Source organism: Phyllostomus hastatus, unplaced genomic scaffold (genome assembly GCF_019186645.2).
Source record: "Phyllostomus hastatus isolate PE091 unplaced genomic scaffold, TTU_PhHast_1.1 phas_scaffold_28, whole genome shotgun sequence".
In the NCBI taxonomy this organism is placed as follows: Eukaryota; Metazoa; Chordata; class Mammalia; order Chiroptera; family Phyllostomidae; genus Phyllostomus; species Phyllostomus hastatus.
In genome coordinates, this window is record NW_025334022.1 from 12,315,683 (window position 1) to 12,335,066 (window position 19,384).

The following is a 19,384-nucleotide window of genomic DNA, read 5'->3' on the forward strand; positions in this document are numbered from 1 at the left end:
CCCCAACTTTCTGATCTATGATATTCAAACTACATCCCTCATTAATGTTGATAGGTCCCCCCCCAAATTTTGTTGAAGAAAATGACTTTATAATAATGAAAATCAACAATATTTGAAAAACCAGGTGAAGGAGTAGTTATATAATACAATCCCAATGTATTTCAAAAGATAAATATGAATGGAAAGACCTTGAAGAGACAACCTCAGTTTTATTTTCTGCTATCTCCAAAAATCTGTCATTCTTTCATTTATTAATTCATTCACCTTGACACTGATCACACAGTGTTTGAGTGCCCCCTGTGTGCCAGCCACTGCTAGCCTAAATCTCTACCTCCTGATCTCCTCTTTCCTGAGCTCCAGAACTATAATAGTCTACACTTCACTAGACCTGTTCAGTGTTAGTGTTCACATGTACACACATGACCAAACCCAGACATCATAGTGCACCACAATAAATCAAAGAGTCCAGGGACCCTGGAAGACAGCCCACTAGAGGCAAGTGGAAGGGAGTAGAGTAGACATATCTTGATACTTTCAGCATTTCAGCTATCTTGTCACTCATGCATTCACTTCTTTATATGCTAATGATTTTCACCCTTGTTTTGGTTGAAACTCACTGCCAAGATGGCGTAAAAAGACTCAAAAGATGAGAAACCTCTTAGGAAGTCTCATTCTTGGTTTTTCTCACAGGTGGGAACTACAGAGTTAAGGCACTTCCTATAATTGTGCTCGTAAGTCTCACACAGTTTTCTGGACATGCCCAACTGCCAGGTAGTTTCTGGACTTCCACACAGGATTTCCCTAGGGATGAACCAGGTTATAGAGTATTTCCTGACTGATGTGTCTGGATAGGGTCTCAGATCAGCTCTTTCCTCCCTTTACCCAGCTAATTCCTCCTTATCCCTCGGGTCCCAGCACTTTCTGCAGGAAGTCTCCCCAACACACCCCAAGCCAGTCGTGTACTTAGACTATCTGTTCTTCTCCTATTGTACCCTTAATTCCGCTATCATACCAGCTACATCACTTCATTATTAGTGCTGGCTCACTGTCTTCCCCTTTAGACTGCAAGCTCAAGGTGGGCAAGGACAATGTGTTTTGTTTTGTTACCATCATAAAGTGCTACATCTCTAAAGCTTCGATCTGTATTTTTATTTAAGTTCAAAAGTGATGTGGATTCTTAACAATAATTTTTGCTATACTTAAGAATGTCCTCACTCTTTTACAATTTAATTATAATTTAATTTGATTTATATCATACCAAATTAATTTCTACATGTTATTAAAATTACAAAGGTTTTTGTATTTATATTAATAAGAGCCTTGAAATTTTTGATAGGGTTTTGTTCTTCAATGTTATGCTTTATCTCTTAACGTCTTTTCATGAAAGAAATTTTTTCTTCACTTTTTAAAATCATTTTTGTAATTCCATTACAGTTGTCCCATTTTTCCCCTTTTGCCCTCCTCTGCCCATCCCACCGCCCACTCCCACAGTCAATTCCCACACTATTGTCCATGTCTGTGGGTCGTTCACACATGTTCTTCATCATGAAAGAAAAATTAATATAAAAGATCAAAAGAACACAAATCTTTTAGAATCCTACCACAAAACTAATATACTTTTTAAAATAAACAATGGTGAGATGAATGACATTCATTTTCTATGGGTAAAGAAGGTATTTCATGTTTGCTTTTAGAATATATCTAGCTCATTTATGAGTTTGTCATTTTTGTGCCCCTGAAATCCATATGGGTAGTATTTATGCTTTTGTGAATAGACCTTGATGACTAGTTTGATGTGTGTGGACATGAGTATTTGTGTGTTCCTAGAACAATCATCTATGTCTCCATACACCCCTCATTAACAGGTATGCTTTGTCTTCTTTTTACTTTCAATAAATTTACATTTGTGTTAAGTCTAAAATTACTCATTTAGGTCCATGAACTTTATTTTTTCCATTCTCTTGTGCACATAGTTAACTATTTCCTTAGGGTTCAGTTCAAGACATGGAATTGCTGCCTCAAATGATATACACATGCTTAATTTAATTCCCTACCTACCAACCAGGAAAATTGTACCAATTTAAAGTCCAAAAACTGGAATCAAGTGGGGGGAAAGGCCTCAGGAAGTGAGGACCATGGTTGTACTGATGCTCTGTTAAACATTGCAGGCCTTAGATTCCACTGAGAAGCAGTTTTAAGACCACAATAACAGTAAATACACTTTTATAGTGGTCTGTAGTGGCACAAGCACAGAACTTGGAGCTGGTAGCTCTAGATTACAACTGTAGTTTGATGAAGAATATATAAAACTGTTTTTAAATCCTTGTAGTATCATTATTATGAGACAGAGTGTACCCCCAGGCCAGAATCATAATGAGCCAGAGTTAATAAAAAATCTCATTGAGCCAATGTGTGGATCAACTAATTACTCTTCTACCCCATCCCTTCAGCAGGAGACGGTTCTGTCCACTGATCACGAGCATTTTATGAAGCAAGGATCCTGCTCTCCTTATTACCCGAACACTCAATGCCAAGGATTCCTTGAAAAAGAGAAAGATGCTTGGGCTTTGCAGGATATTGCAGAGGCCTGCTCTCAATGCTTAGCACCTCTCTTGAAACCTAAAAGGTGGTTCTTCCAAGAGGTATGTCCATGAGATAGGAAGGATCAAAGAAATGATTTGGACAGAAATTGATGATCTTGGAGCAGGATTGGCCTGGCTGGGTCCCCAAGAGAAGCCTCTGGATAGTAAAAAGGTTTACATAAGAGTTAGATTACCAAGGCAGAAGGCACTAAGCAATTCCAGACACTCTGCTTTAAACCCTGGAAAGGGTGAGCCATTTATTTTCCTACTTGAACATAAGCTCTTCTTTCTCTTTTTCAGCAGACATAGTTTGGTACAACAGAGTCCTTCTGGAAACAGTATGACTCAGCCAGGTACTATAGAAGGATGCCTGCAAAAGCAGGTTTGTTCCATTGAATTATATGAGAATTTCCAGGGGGTAGACACAGGCATTACATATTAGTGTTTTGTTGTGATGACTAGACTTTCTTTTCACATTTTACTCTAGATACTCCTAGAGTAATTAAACTTTTTTACAATTATATCAACAGTTTTCATACTTTAACTATCATACATTACATTTTGTAATTTGAAATTAGAAATAAAAAATTTTAATGATCAAGATACAGGATGAAAAGATGAATTAGGAGAAAAAAGAATGCCATGATGAACTAGCTTTTACACCTGTGCCCTCTAACTTCTTTTTTAAGTAAGATTTTAGTGCTCACCAAAATGCCATTTTTCTAGTCTTTTGTTTTCTATGTTTATCCACCGATACATTCTGTGTTAAGCTATCTCTAGTTATGGCATTCTGAATAAATGAATTATGAACTGGTTATTCCTTTTACTTAAAGATCTTACAGCAGAGATTCCTCTTAAAGAGAGTCAAACCCCTAATGTTTAAACTAATGTTCAAAGTTATTGACAATTTTCCTAATATCAAAAAGGCAGGGGCATAAAAACATAAAGGTATGTGGAAGGTCTAATAAAATTATTAATCAGAGGATGTAAAAAAAGGATAAGGCACCTTGATTAATCCAGTGTCCTTATTTTTATGGTTGAGGAAGCAGGAGCTAAGAGAGGTTCAGTGATGTGTTGATGCTAGAGCTGATTTGTGGATGAGAAAGGATCAGGTGTCAGAAATGGAAAATAGCACTCCTAAGGATTCACAACTTCAGGCATGTATTTTCCACTGTTCCTGTGATAGACATCCAAGTTGTCTCCAATTTCCCACCACCAAAAATATATCCTTATGCATATACCCCTATTTAGCCATGTAAAAACTGACTCTGAGATATGCATCCAAGAGCAGAATTGTTTGGTCATTGAGCATGTGTACCCTTGCTAGAACTAAGCACTTCTATGTTGATCTCCAGAATAAATGCACCAGTATGTACTTCTATCAGTAGTGTGTGCAAGTCCCAATAACCCCCAGCAACACTTGGCATTATGTACCGCTCTAATTTTCACCTGTCTATGAGGTAAATGATACTTCATTGTTGTTTAATTGGAAACTGGTAATGAATTTTAGTGCTAAATACATATTGTATGATTTGATTATATGCATTTTTTAAAAATGTACCACTACACTGTATATTAGTTTTTGCATCAGTAGCATGATGGGCTGTTTTGTTTTGTTTTGTTTTTTTACTTCATATTATATGGCATGAGAAAAGGTTTGAGAGTTACATTTTTAATGAAAAATTTACCAACTGACCCAATACTACTTCCTGAATAATCCATGTTACTCACTGATTAGAAATGCTGAGTTTATCATATTTAAAAATCTTTTTAGAATTGAGCTTTTACTCTGTTTCATCAAACTGTATCTTGGATTTTTTTTCCACCAGTCTCATCCTGTTTTAATGTTACTTCACAAAACATTTTAGTAGCTGAAAAGTAACATTTTCCCCATTATTTGCTCTTTGGAAAGTCAAGAACAACAACAACATAGCAACAATAAATGTAGCCAAACATTTATTGAGCGTTTGCCATGTATCTAACACTTTACTTACATCATCACACTTAATCCTCAATTACACATAATAGTGTAGATGTTCTTCTTATCACCAGTTTAAATATGAGAGACTGAGGTACAGAAGCCTCAAGTGGTTTGATGTGGAACCTAGCCTCAAATCCTGGTCTCATCAAAATAAGCCCATACTCCCAACCACTGTTAAATTAAAATTAGTTGTATGAAATGGTTAATATTGGAGCATTTTTTCCAAGAAAAATGTCAATTTCTTATTTTTCAATGTAATATACAGTATTTTGTATTTTAGAAATGAGGCCATCCCAGAGGAAGAAATATGCCCATCATCCAGTTGTTGGTAATGGGTCTGCTATCTGAATCCTTGGTCTTCCATCTCCAGTCTTCTAACAGCAAAGTCATTACTGTCATTTATTTCCTGGACTCAGTGGGAAACTATTTATCTAGTGACCTACTAGAAGGACACAAGGGAAGGGAAAGTACATGAAAGTAAAAGAAATGCTGCAATGGTTATTTTTTTCCTTTTCCCATATTCATCAGGTAATCCATCCTACAACTCAGAAACGGTACTGGAACTGACAGATTATTAAAACATATTTACATTTCACGTATTGCTGTTATACTTTCAAATATTCTCTCTAATAAATTTTTTATTTCTTATTAAAATCATATTTTAATGGGAGAAAGAAGGCAAGGAAACAAGAGTAATATTTGTTCAAGTCCACTATCTTCTACAGTACTAAAGGTGTTGCTTTTCTTAAACTTGCATTAGCTCTATGTATAGCATATCTACTAAAATATCATTTTCACAACACAAACAAAAGAAATATACTTTGTTTTATTTACAAAAAGCATTTTATGAAACAGCTTGTACAGAATTATCCCACTTCTGTTTTCTCTTTATTAACAAAAATAATTTAAAAGTTAAAAATTAATAAAGAATAATAAAATCTTTTTTTTAGCACAGTAGGCAGAATGTCAATTCTGTTTTCAATCACATAATAGAAGATGTATTCATTCAGCTTCATTTGCTGATTTGAGGAGGACTAACAAATATACATTTCTTTCTTCCTTCCTGTCTTTTTTATCCATTCAACAAATGTTTACTGTGCACCTAGTAAGGGCCAGACACTGCCAGACTGAATCTTATTTCTATCACAGGCCTTGTTTTCAGAGTTCCAGACCACGTTATCCAACTATGGCATGATATATATTTTTGTATGACTAGGCATGGACACTTTATCAAGCAAACTTACCATCTAAATAGAAGGCCATGTGGTAGTAGTAAGGAGAAAGCATGGGGTTTGGAAATAGGCAAACATGGGTTAAAATTCCTGTTCCGCCATTTATTTAAGGTGCATAAACTTGGAAAGTTTACTTAGCATCTTCAGGACTTAATTTTCTGTTCCGTACAAGGGAATTATTATTTAGGTTATAAAGGAAATCCTGTAGAATGTAATGCACCCAACCATTCTGTGTAAAAATTTAACACATTGATTTTTCTCACTCCACCTGTTCCCTTTATTAGCAGAAATGACTCTTCCATGAACTCAACAGCATTACTATATCATAGAGTATATTCAGAAATGTATGAGAAAAAGAAAATTAAATACACATTTACCTTATGAATGTAATCCAATGCCATTTCTCTGTAATAAAATAAACTGACTGATAGAGTACAATCTTTGTGCTTTCCCTAACCCACTTGGACCTTGTAGATTAACATGATACATATGTGTGGCTTAAGAGGTTCTAGTATTATTTGAGACTCAGAATGTTAACATATAACAGAAACCTAATGCATTATGATGGAGGACCATGAGAACAAGAGTCAGGAACTCTGTCTTGGTCCCATTTTCCTAAGTAATACCTGATTACAAGACAAAGCACTACCAAGAATTCAGAAATGTTGTGGCAATCAATGAGATCCCCATTTCTGTACTCCGAGTTCTTGTAAGAAAAAGAAAGAAGCTAGAATCTCTCTTAACAATTTCACAAGAATCATCTGTAAAAAAAAAATTAGGCCTCTAGAGAGTACTCACTGATAAATGTCTTCTAATAATCTCATCTTTTAAATGCCCACTGTCTTTGACAAGATGTATGGTAAAATTCAGAGACCACCAAATACACCTGAAGCCTGCCCATTAGCAACAAGCTAAGGGAACTCTCACTAAGATAACTTTTTTTTTTACATGGTGAGCTGATTTGATTATGTCAGCAAGGCTCTGAGATAGAGATTGTTCAGAAAGAGGGATTGTTCTGAGACTGCAGTGTTCTATAAACACACACACACAAACATACCTATGTTGTTAATATCTCTGCTTCTTCTGCAACAATTTTCTGCATGTCTTTTCTCAGTTTCATTGCTGCCCTCTTATTGGGGACTCTCTTTTAGTAATAAGTTTTATTTTTCAATTGTAATTCACATGAAATATTAGTTTCAAGTGTACAACATAGTGATTAGACATTTACATAACTTATGAAGTGATCACTCTGATAAGCCTGGTACATACCTGGTACACTACATAAATATTACAATATTATTCACTACATCCTCTATGCTGTACTTGACATCCTTATGACTCTTTTGGAGCCACCAAATTGTACTTCTTAATCCCTTTCCCTCTTTCACCCATTCCCCCAACCTTCCTCCCATCTGGCATCCATCAAAATGTCCTCTGTATCTGAGTTTGTTTTTGTTTTGTTTATTTTGTTTCTTTAGATTCAACATATAAGTGAAATCATATGGTACTTGTCTTTCTCTGCCTGATTTATTTCATTTAGCAAGACACCCTCTAGGTCCATCCATGTTGTTGCAAATAGCAAAATTTCATTCTTTTTTATGACTGAGAAATAATATTATATACATACATATATATAGTTCCACTTGTATTTTATCCACTAAGATATTGATGGGAACTTCCATGCTGATCAGTTGCTTCCATATTGATCGGTTGCTTCCATATCTTGGCTATTGTAAATAATGCCACAATGAATATATGGATGCATATGTCTTTCAAATTAGTGTTTTTGGTTTCTTCTGATAAGTTCCCAGAAGTGTAATTGCTAGTTTATTCTTATTATTATTACCTTTATTAATTGTACCTTATTATTGCCTTTGTTTTAAAGTCCATTTTGTCTGGTATAAGTATCACTTTTTAAAAATCTCCATTTCAATGAAATATCTTTCCCTTTCCTTTCACTCTGTGTGGAGATTCTCTTTATCTTTAAATTTGAGCATTTATTAAAGGATTTAAGCTAACTTTTAGATGAATGCATAAAATCCATAAAATCATACCTGGACTAGGTTCCCTAACAGTACTAGCTATGACCTCCCTGATGCCAAGACCTTTGCTAATAGGGAAATGGATCTACTGGATGTTAATGGGTCTTATTGTGATTGTCTGGAAATGTGCATTCTAATATAGAAATGTAATCATGACAACAAGTTGTTAAAGTAGCCAATACTCAGAATCTTTTCACTGTATTAAAATGATATGGTATATTTTTCTTACTCTGAAGTTTCTTTCCGTTTTTCTTCCCTCCTTTCTGTGCTGTAACATATTTAATTGTAACAGTAGCTCATGTTAGCCTTTTTCATTGGATATTGTAGTGAGGTCTGTTGGCAGTTATGGAATACTGCAGCACCCCTTGGATATTGATCAAATTCCCCCTTCCAAAATGAAATAAGTAAGCTTGGGATATAAAATAATCAGAAAGAAGGCATTTTATTCCTTGATTTCTGTTTTAAAACCATGGGAAGAACATATTTTTTCATAATTGCACAACTCTCCCTTGTTTTCCTGCTTCATGTTAAAGTCTGCTTAAATAACCTCTGTAGCCCAGGCCACTCTGACTTAAAAGTATGCTCACTTTCACCCCAGTACTTCTGAGGATGTAACCCAAATACTTGTAAGTGAGAATCAGATTACGTTTCCCATGAGCCCATGCCCCTCTTCACCCACACAATGTTTTATCTCTGTGGATACTAGCTGCAAAAGGACAATGGTTTCCATATCTGCAGATAAATGTGCTTGCCTTAGCCCCAGGGCCAAGGAGGACTTAGTACTGAGTGTGTGTTGGGGAGTGAGGAAGCCACCTAAGGGAGCCAGCTACCAATAGAGCAAGAGCCATGCTGTGGCAGGGCCTAGTGGCTGTTTCAGACTTTGAGTATTTCCATCATTGGTATTTCACACTAGTTGAGGTGGACCAACACAACCAGCAGGAAGACCTCTGGGTGTCTTACCTGGGACGTGTATACAACCTAGCACCATTGGCACACGAGTGCAAAAGGAGACTTGCTGTAGAAACCCATCCCATCATGGGATGGGTTGCAAGCTAGTACATCAGCTATAGTTTTGATCCAAAGACTAGAGATGAAGATCCAAGATGGCAGAGGAGTAAGTGGAAGCTGCACAAATCACCTCCCAGGACCAAACTGGAATTATAATTAAACTGTAGAGAAATCATCCTGAATAACCAACTGAACACTAGCTGGAAGGAAGCCATATAACCAAGGACAGATGGGAGAAACCATTTCACCAAAACATGACTAGTAAAGAGTACAGAGGAGGTGCAAGAGGGCTGGCTGGGCTTCCACAGGCAACAGTTGAAGTTCCAGAGACATATTTCAGTGGCAGTGGGTCCCCCTGAGAGGTGGGGAGTCTAGACCCCCAGATAGGCTCCCCAGCATACAGCACCAGAACCGGGAGGGGAACCCAGATAACAGGAAGCTGTGAAGAGCAGAGGCGTTACTGTCCAACAGGGAGAGATTGCTGGTGACATACAGAGCCCCTAAAGGGCCAACACACAAATTCAGTTTACAGCCACTTACCCTGGACTCTGACAGGGGGAGGGAAGATGAACTAGAGATGCATGAGGAGAGTCTAGGGTTTGTAGCTCTGGAGAGAGAACTGAAGGAACAGCCACCAGGATCCCTTTGCTGAGTCATTCCCCATACTGTGGAAGCCATCTTTCTCTGGTAGAGAACTCCTCTCCAAGAGGCAAAAGCCCGAGGGGAAGCAATAGCCCTGTGGACAGGAATTACTCTGACCCACCCTGTGGAGCTTAAGCCTGGCTACTGAGGAGTACAGCTGGAGGTTATCTCAGTGATTAAGTTCAACAACTAAGGCAGATCTCTGGGACCTCTGAGACTTTAGCTGATCCTACCCTGGGCCCGGTGCTGGTAAAAGCTGGCCTTGGTACACAGTCTGGTTCTTTCTGCACACAAACAGGCCCAGCAGAAGGAGCCACAAGCCACGGATTGCCGATCTCTCTAAACAGGTTGCCCAGAGCCAGTCACAGGCAGTGTCTGACATAGCTCTTCAACAGAGTATTTGAAGATCTTCCTAGTATATAGAACAAACAAAAAGAGGCAGCCAAAATGGGAAAACAAAGAAACAGGCCCCAAAATGAAAGAACAAGAGAGTCCTCCAGAAGAACTAAATGAAAGTAAGTTAATCAATTTGTCAATTTGTTAGAGTAATGACTATAAGGACACTCAACAGCATGAAAAAGGGCATAGAAACCATAAAAAGGGACCAGTCAGAAATAAAGAATGAAATATCTGAAATAAAGAATACACTGGAATGAATAAACAGTCGGCTAGGTGAAGCAGAAGATTGAATAAGCGATTTGGAAGACAGGGTAGAAAAAATACCCAAGCAGAGCAACAAAAAGAAAAAAAGAATTTAAAAGAATGAAGAGAGATTAAGAAACCTTTGGGGAAGCATGGAGCATAACAACATCCACACCATGGTAATACCAAAAGGAAAAGAAAGTGAGCAAGGGATCGAGAACCTATTTGAAGAAATAATGACTGAAAACTTCCCTAGTTTGGTGAAAGGAAAAGACACACAAGTCCTGGAAGTGCAGAGGGTCTCAAACAAGATGGAACTAAAAGAGGCCTACTCCGAGACACCTCATAATTAAAATAGCAAAGCTTAAAGACAAGGAGAGAATCTTAAAAACTGCAAGAGAAAAACAGGTAGTTATTACCTAAGAGAGAGCTACAACAACACTGTCATCTGATTTCCCCATGCCAGTCTCTTCCCCTGAAGAGACTGGCATGAAATATTTAAGGGGATGAAAAGCAAGACCAAACAACCAAGGTTACTTTACCCAGAAAGTCTACTTCAGAAGGGGAAGGAGAAATAAAGAGCTTCCCAGACAGGAAAAAGTTAAAGGAGTTTGTTAATACCAAACCAGTACTGCAGCAAACGTTAAAGGGCTTGCCTTAAGAATAAAAAGAAAAAGAAAAAGAAAACAGAGGAAAATAGTTAAATTTAAAATGGAAATAAAACATATCTATCAACAGTTGCCTTAAATGTAAATAAATGACATGCTATAACCAAAAGACATAGGGTAGCTGAATGGATAAGAAAATAAGATCCGTATATAAGTTGTCTCCAGGAGACCCACCTCAGATTGAGAGAGAAAGACAGACTAAAATAAGGGGGTGGAAAAATATATTTCATACAAATAGAAAAGAAAAAAGCTGGCATAGCAATACTTATTTCTGATAAAATAGACATTCAAACTGAGATTATAGCAAGAGACACAGAAGGATACTACATAATGATAAAGGGAAAATTCCAACAAGAAGATATAACCTTAGTAAACATTTATGTGCACAACACAGGCACAACTAAATATGTAAAGCAAATCCTGATGAGCATAGAGAGATTGAAAGCAATATAACGTCATAGTATATTGAATTTAATGGATAGATCTACCAGACAGAAAATCAGCAAGGAGATAGTGGCCTTAAGTGACATGCTAATCAAGTGGGTTTAATTGATATCTTCAGAGCATTTCACCACAAAACAGCAGAATATACATACATTTCAAGTGCACATGGAATGTTTTTTAGGATAGACTAAAAGTTAGGACTAAAAACAAATCTCAATAAATTTAAGAAGATTGAAATCATATTCAACATCTTCTCTGACCACAGTGCTATGAAACTAGAAATCAATCACAAGAGGGCCACTGAAAAATACACAAAGACATGGAATCTAAAGAGCATGTTATTAAACAATAAATAGGTCAACAACAAGATCAAAGAAGAAAACAAGATACCTTGAAACAAATGAAAATGAGAACACAGCAACTCAAAATCTGTGGGACACTTGGAAAGCAATCCTAAGAGGGAAATTTGTAGCATTACAGGCCTATTTCGAAAATGAAGAAAAAGTTCAAATAAACCATCTAACTTTACACTTAAAGGAACTTGAAAAAGTACAACAAACAAAGGCCAAACTGAGCAGAAGGAAGGAAATCATAAAGATCAGACCAGAAATAAAGAAATAGAGTCTAAAAAAAATACAAAAGCTAATGAATCCAAGACCTGGTTCTATGTAAAAGTAAACAAGATTGAAAATCCTTTAACCAGACTCATCAAGAAAAAAGGAGAGGACCAAAATTAAAGAAAAAAAAAACAGCACTTAAAGAGGAGAAATAACAGCAACAAAGAAATACTTATAAGAAAATATTAGGAATACCTATATGCCAACAAATTGCACAATCTTCAGGAAATGGATAAATTCCTAGAAACATATGATCTCCCAAAACAAACCCAAGAAGAATCAAAAAATTAGAATACACAGATTGCACCTAGTAAAACTGAAGCAGTAATTAAGGAAAAAAAAAACTCCCAACAAACAAAATAGATGGCTTCATAGATGAATTCTACTAAACATTCTGGAAAGAACTAACACCCATCCATCTCAGACTTTAAAAAAAAATCAGGAAGAGGTATAGCCCCCAAGTTCATTTTACAAGGCCAACATTATCCTAACTCCAAAATCAGAAAAAGACAATACAAAAAAAAAAGAAAATTATAAACTAATATCCCTGATGAACATAGTTGGTAAAATCTTCAACAAAATATGAGTGAACTGAACACAGCAAAGCATCAAAAAGATCATGCCACATGAGCAAGTGGGATTTATTCTGGGAATGCAAGTTTGGTTTGACACTTACAAACCAATAAATGTGATTCACCACATAAAGAAAATGAAGGATAAAAACCAAATGATCATTTCAATAGATGCAGAAAAAGTATTTGATAAAAATTCAGCATCCATTTAAAATAAAAACTCTCAGCACAGTGGGAAGAGATGGAACATACCTAATACAGGTACAAACATAACAAAGGTACAAAGAGATGGAACAAACATAATAAAGGCCATATATGACAAACCCACTGCCAACATCATACTCAAGGTTGAAAAACTGCAAGTGTTCCCCTTAAGATTGGAAACAAGACAAGGATGTCCGCTTTCAGCTCTCTTATTCAACATAGTACTGGAAGTCCTAGCCACAGCAATCAGACAAGAAGAAGAAAAAAAGTGGCATCCAAATTGGAAAGGAAGAAGTAAAACTGTCATTATTTTCAGATGGCATGATACTGTACATAAAGAAACCCAAAGATTCAACCAAGAAACTATTAGAACTGATAAATAAATTGTCCGAAGTAACAGGAAACAAAATTAATATCCATAAATCAGTGGCATTTTTATATGCCAGTAATGAACTAATGGGGAAATTAAGAAAACTATCCCATTCACAAATGCTTCAAAAAGAATAAAATACCCAGGGAAAAAAGTCTAAGCAAGGATGTAAAATACCTGTTCTTGGAAAATTTTAAGACACTGAGGGAAGAAATTGAAAAAGATACAAACAAGTGGAATCACATACCGTTTTCATGAATAGGAAGAATTAACATCGTTAAAATGTCCATGCTACACTAAGCAATCTATAGATTCAACACAATTCCTATGAAGTTTCCAATGTCATATTTCACAGAACTAGAACAAATATATCAAAAATTTAATGGAATCACAAAAGGCCCTGCACAGCAACAGCGATCCTCAGGAAGAAACAAAGTTGAAAGAATCACATTACCTAATGTCAAACTATATTATAAGGCCATCGTAATCAAAACAGCATGGTGCTGGCATAAAAACCGATATTAGATAAATGGAACAAAATTGAGAGCCCAGCCCTGGCTGGTGTAGCTCAGTGGATTGAGCATGGGCCTGCGAGCCAAAGGGTTGTCAGTTCAATTTCCAGTCAGGGCACATGCCTGGGTTGCAGGCCAGGTCCCCAGCAGGGAGCATGCGACAGGCAACCACACATTGATGTTTCTCTCCCTCTCTTCCTCCCTCCCTTCCCCTCTCCCTAGAAATAAATAAATATTTTTTTTTAAATTGAGAGCCCAGAAATAAACTTACACCTCTATAATCAATTAATACTTCACAGAGGAAGCAAGCACATGCAATGGGCTAAGGATAGTTTATTCAATAAATACAGTTGTGAAAATTGGACAGATACATGCAGAAAAATGAAACTAGACAACCTTCTTACAGAACACACAAGAATAAATTCAAAATGGACTGAAGACTTAAATATTAAACTGGAATCCATAAAAATCCTAGAAGAAACATAGGCAGTAAAATTTTGGACATTGCTCGTACCTATATTTTATCTGATATATCTCTTCAGGTAAGGGAAACAAAATAAAAAATAAGCTAAAGGGACAACGTCAAACTAAAAAGTCTTTGCACAGCAAAGGAAATCATCAACAAAATAACAAGACAACACATAGAATGGGAGAACACACGGAATACATCTGATAAGGGGTAAAGAAAAATTACAAATAAACTTACAAAACTCAACACCAAAAAACCCCCTAAACTATCCAATTTAAAAATGGGCATAGGGCCTGAATACACACTTCTCCAAAGAGGACATACAGATGGCCAAGAGGCATATGAAAAGATGCTCAATGTCACTACTCATTAGAGAAATGCAAATTAAAACCACAATGAGATATCACCTCATGCAGGTCAGAATGGCTATCATAAATAAATCAACAAGCAAGTGATGGTGAGGATGCGGAGAAAGGGAAACCTTTTTGTATTGTTGGTGAGAATGCAGACTGGTGCAACCATTGCAAAAAGCAGAATGGAGATACCTCAAAAAATTAAAAATGGATCTGCCTTTTGACCCAGCGATCCCACTTCTGGGGAGATATCTGAAGGAGCCCAAAGCACTAATTAAAAAAACAAAACAAAACAAAACATAAGCATCCCTGAGTTCTTTGCAACATTATTTACAATTGCCAAGATAAGGAAGCATCTCAAGTGTCCATCAGTAGATGAGTGAATAAAAAACAACTATGGAATATTGGGATTAGGAAGATGGTGGTGATGTAGGTGGGAGCTGAGCCCACTTGCTCATGCACCCAACTGGGACACCTAGCCTATCTTCCAAAGAACAGAGTGAACAGCCAACAGAATTCCAGCTGATGTGACATTTGGACACCAAAGTGTGCAGAGGATGCTTAAAAAGGAGTGGTAAGGAGATTTTGTAGGCCAAAGGGAAGGTCCCCAGGCCTTGTGCCAGAGACTGCAGCTGCCACAGGAGCACTGGAGGAGAGCTAGGTCACTGATAGCAATCTAGTGGCTCCCTCACCTCCCAGAGCAGGGAAGTCCCAGACCTGCGCCAGGAGAGACCTTGACATGTAAAGTCTCTGGGGGATAAAAAGGCAGTAAGTGACACACAGAGGGTGGCACACCCTGGCTGGGGTGGCAGTTGCTGGATGGGAGAATACCAGAGAAATTGGAGAGCCAGGTGACACCTGGAGCTGGGTGAAGAGAAGGGCTGTGAATGGCTGTGATCCAGATAGGCTCTAGACTGGTCAGAGGGATGGACAGTGTGGAAAACCAGGTGTTTGTTAGGAGTGACAGGCAGCACCCAAGGGAACTTATCTCAAAAGGGGAACTGAGCCTCCATGCAGGGACCTCCTGTGAAAAGGGATCTCCCGCACACACCTGCCAGACCACCAAAGAGGGAAAAGTGTGGGCTGGACTTGATCCCACTCAGGGTGCCTCGTAGATTGATCAAGGGGTGGGGGGGGTGCAGCTGGGGCTCTCACAGGCAATGGTGCCCAGAGAGAATTTTCAGTAGAGAAACTGAGCCGCCTTGCAGGGACCTCACCCACATAGCTGCGTGCAATGGCTAGGCCAACAAAGAGGGAGGGTGGGTGTGATTTGCTCCCATTCAGTGCACCTCATAGCCTGATCAAACTTACTGGTGCTGGCCTGGTGCAAATGCAAATAGTGGACAGTTCGGGTTGCACAGTGCTCTGAGGGTGAGGGCTGGAAACTGGGCACCTGTGATTATTGTGGCCCAGACTGAGCCCCCATCGTTGCCCAATCACAGGAAAGGAAAAAACTGAGGATAGACCCTCTTTGCCAGCAGGGTCCTGGAAAACCTGCAAAACCAACTTGGCAGGTTTGAAATCAGCAGGGGGCTTCTCCTCCTCCTCCTCCTCCTCCTCACCCTCCTCATCCTCTCTGCTCCTCCTCCTCCTCCTCCTTCTTCTTCCTCCTCCTCCTCCTCTTCCTCCTCCTCCTCCTCCTCTTCTTCCTCCTCCTCCTCCTCCTACTCTTCTTCTTCTTCTTCTTCTTCTTCTTCTTCTTCTTCTTCTTCTTCTTCTTCTTCTTCTTCTTCTTCTTCTTCTTCTTCCTCTCTTCCTCCTCCTCCTCCTTCTTCTTCTCAAGAGTAAGATCTGGAGCTGACAGAAAACCAGAGAGGGATCCAGAAAGAAGTCAGAAGGGCATGCCAACAGCTGAGACTCGTTTCACTTTGCTCTTCAAAGAAGTTGCATTTTTTTTATTTCTGTTTCTTCTTTCTGTTTATTTAGTTTTATTTGTCTGTGTGTTTTTATTGTTTGTTTTGTTTTTTTATTCTCCCTTCCTAACTGCATTTAAACTTTTCTTCTTTTACTTCACTCATATTCCCAATAACTCTCTACACTTGATATACTACTTTTTTTCTTTTTATTCAGGTTATATATTTGTTATCATAGTATAGTTATTCCAGATCCCATCGAGCAACCTTCCCTGGTCTTAATCCATTTTGTCATCTTCCTTAGCTTTCTTACTGTTGGTGTAAATGTTATTTTCTCTCATACCATGCCTAGTTTCTATTCCTTACTCTCACTATTTCTCTTCCACCTAACCTCACATGAGCCCTCTTCATTCTTGAGTCAGTTCATATTCATTTTCCACTCTTATAAGAGTCTTATTTCATTTCCACCTTTTATAAACAGTGGCTACTCAGGAGAACTACCATGGTTATTGCTGAACTTCTCCAACCAAACTTCTACTAGTACACTATTTGTTAGTATTTTAAATCTCATAGAATACTCTCCCACTGTCTTACTCCATTTAGCCTTTGCCCTGCCCCAGATCAGTTCAGTGAGGAATTTTATTTCTTTTCTTTTCTTTTCTTTTCTTTTCTTTTCTTTTCTTTTCTTTTCTTTTCTTTTCTTTTCTTTTCTTTTCTTTTCTTTTCTTTCTCTTTCCCCCCACCCTTCAACCAGGGCTTCACTCCTTAATCTTACTAGTTTGCTTCCCCTATTCCCTCAAAATCAGTTTTCTTTACTGTAGACATCCCATATTCACTTTTCACTTTTCTACAATATTCTTATTTCCATTCTACCCTTATGAAACTTCATTCAGTTGTCTTTGCTATTGACCGTGCTGAAGTTTTTCTGCAATTTTCCTCCCGTTGGTCCAATACCTTTTCAATTTTACTTCACACCTCATAGCATACTCTTTTCTTTTCTTACCCCATTGTTCCCATCACCCTTTTGTGTTTTACTTACGTTGTAAATTTTGCTTGCTGTTTCCCTTTCCCTCAGTTCTATCCCAGCTCTGATCAATTCTCTTCCCTCTTACCAGACAACAACATTTCCCCTCTTTTAGTTCTCTCATATTCCCTTTGTCATATCCTATAATATCTGCAATCTCTTCACCTTCATTAACCTTAGTTCAATTGCAGTTGAAATGGTATATGTGGTAGTAGGGTTCTTTTTGCTTCCATATGTTTGGTTGTCTGGTAATACTGTTTTGTTAAGCAACACCTATACAGCAACATAGAACATGAGATGGGAGTTGTGAATACCAGTAAACCCACTGAAAGGGAGAATACACCAACAAGGCAGACACTGACAGGTAATGTCCAAATACAATAACAACACTCACACAAATGGAAGAAAGAGCAACCCTAGAGCACTTAGAGAAAGAGATCAAAGAGAACACATCAATGAGTCTCACCTAACTTTTACCACAGATGTTCACCCCATGAAGACAGCTAGCACCACAGAACATCTGTAATCTCAGAAACAAACAAGAAGAGTCACTTGAAATGGAGAGACAAAGAAAGAACCAGCAATAAAAAGGAATGGAAGATTCCACTGTATAAGAGCCAAATGAAATGAAGGGAAGGAAACGATCAGAAATAGAATTCAAAAGAATGATTATAATGATGCTCATTGGACTCATTGACAATCACAGGGAACTAAGTGGAAACTACAACAGTATGAAAAAAGAAGTAGAAACTATAAATAAGAACCAGGAATAAGTGAAGAGTATAATATAAAACATAAGCATAACTAGAAAAAAATTACAATCAGTCTGGATAGACAACCTAATTAGTGAGCTAGAAGACAAGGGAGAAAGAAATACCCAGGTAGAAAAGCTGCATGAGGAAAGACTAAAAAAATATGAAGATAGTTTAAGAGAAATGGAATAAAACCTGTAACACAACAACATTTGAATCACAGGAATACTAGAAGGAGAGGAAATGGAGAATAGCATAGAAAATTGGTTTGGAAAAAAAGACAGAAAAATTCCTTAAAATAGAGGGGGGAAAACCCACACAAGTTCAGGAAGTGCAGAGGGTCCTAATCAAGATGAACAGAAAGAGGCATACTCCAAGACATATCATAATTAAAATGACAAATTTTAAAGACAACTCGAGAATCTTAAAGGCAGCAAAGACAAACAGGAAATAACATACACAGAGCTCCAATAAGGCTACCAGCTGATTTCTCAATAAAAATACTATAAACCAGAAGGAAATGTCAAGAAATATTCCAAGCAATGAAATGCAGAGGCCAGCAAGCAAGACTATTTTACCCAACAAGGCTCTCAATTAAAATTGAAGGCTAAATAAGGAGTTTTCCAGATAAAACAATGCTAAAATAATACACCTCCACCAAACCAGAACTGCAAGATATGCTAAACGAACAGTTTTAAGAAAATGAAGAAACAGTCAGAGGCAGAGAGGAACACAGGTACAAAGTGGGGAAAATGAATGAGTACCTATTTGTAATAACCTAAATATAAGTGGTTTAAATGCTCCAATCAAAAGACATAGGGTAGCTAAATGGATAAGAAAATATGACCCACACATTTGGTGCCTAAAAGAGACCCACCTCAGAACAAAAGACCTACACAGGCTGAAAGTGAAGGTTTGGAAAAAATATTCCAAGCAAATGAACAGGAAAAAAGAGCATGCAGTAGCAATACTTATATCAGACAAAATAGACTTCAAAACCAAGGCCATAAAAATGGACACAAAAGGACATCTCATAATACTCAAGGGAAGGATCCATCAATAAGACATAAATGTTATAAGCATATACGCTTCCAACATAGGAGCACCCAAATGTATAAGGAAAATATTGGAGGACTTCAATAAAGATATTGAAAACAACACACTAATATGGGATTTTAACACCTCACTGTCAACAATGGATAGATCTCCCAAATAAAATATCAAGAAGGATATTGCAGCATTGAACAATGCCTTAGATCAAATGGACTTAACTGATTATATATATAAGTTTTTAATATATTTATAAATTATATATATATATAAAGTTTTAATACCAAAGAAGCAAATTACACATTCTCCTCAAATGCACATGGAACATTTTCAAAGATAGACCACATGATAGGACACAAAACAAGCC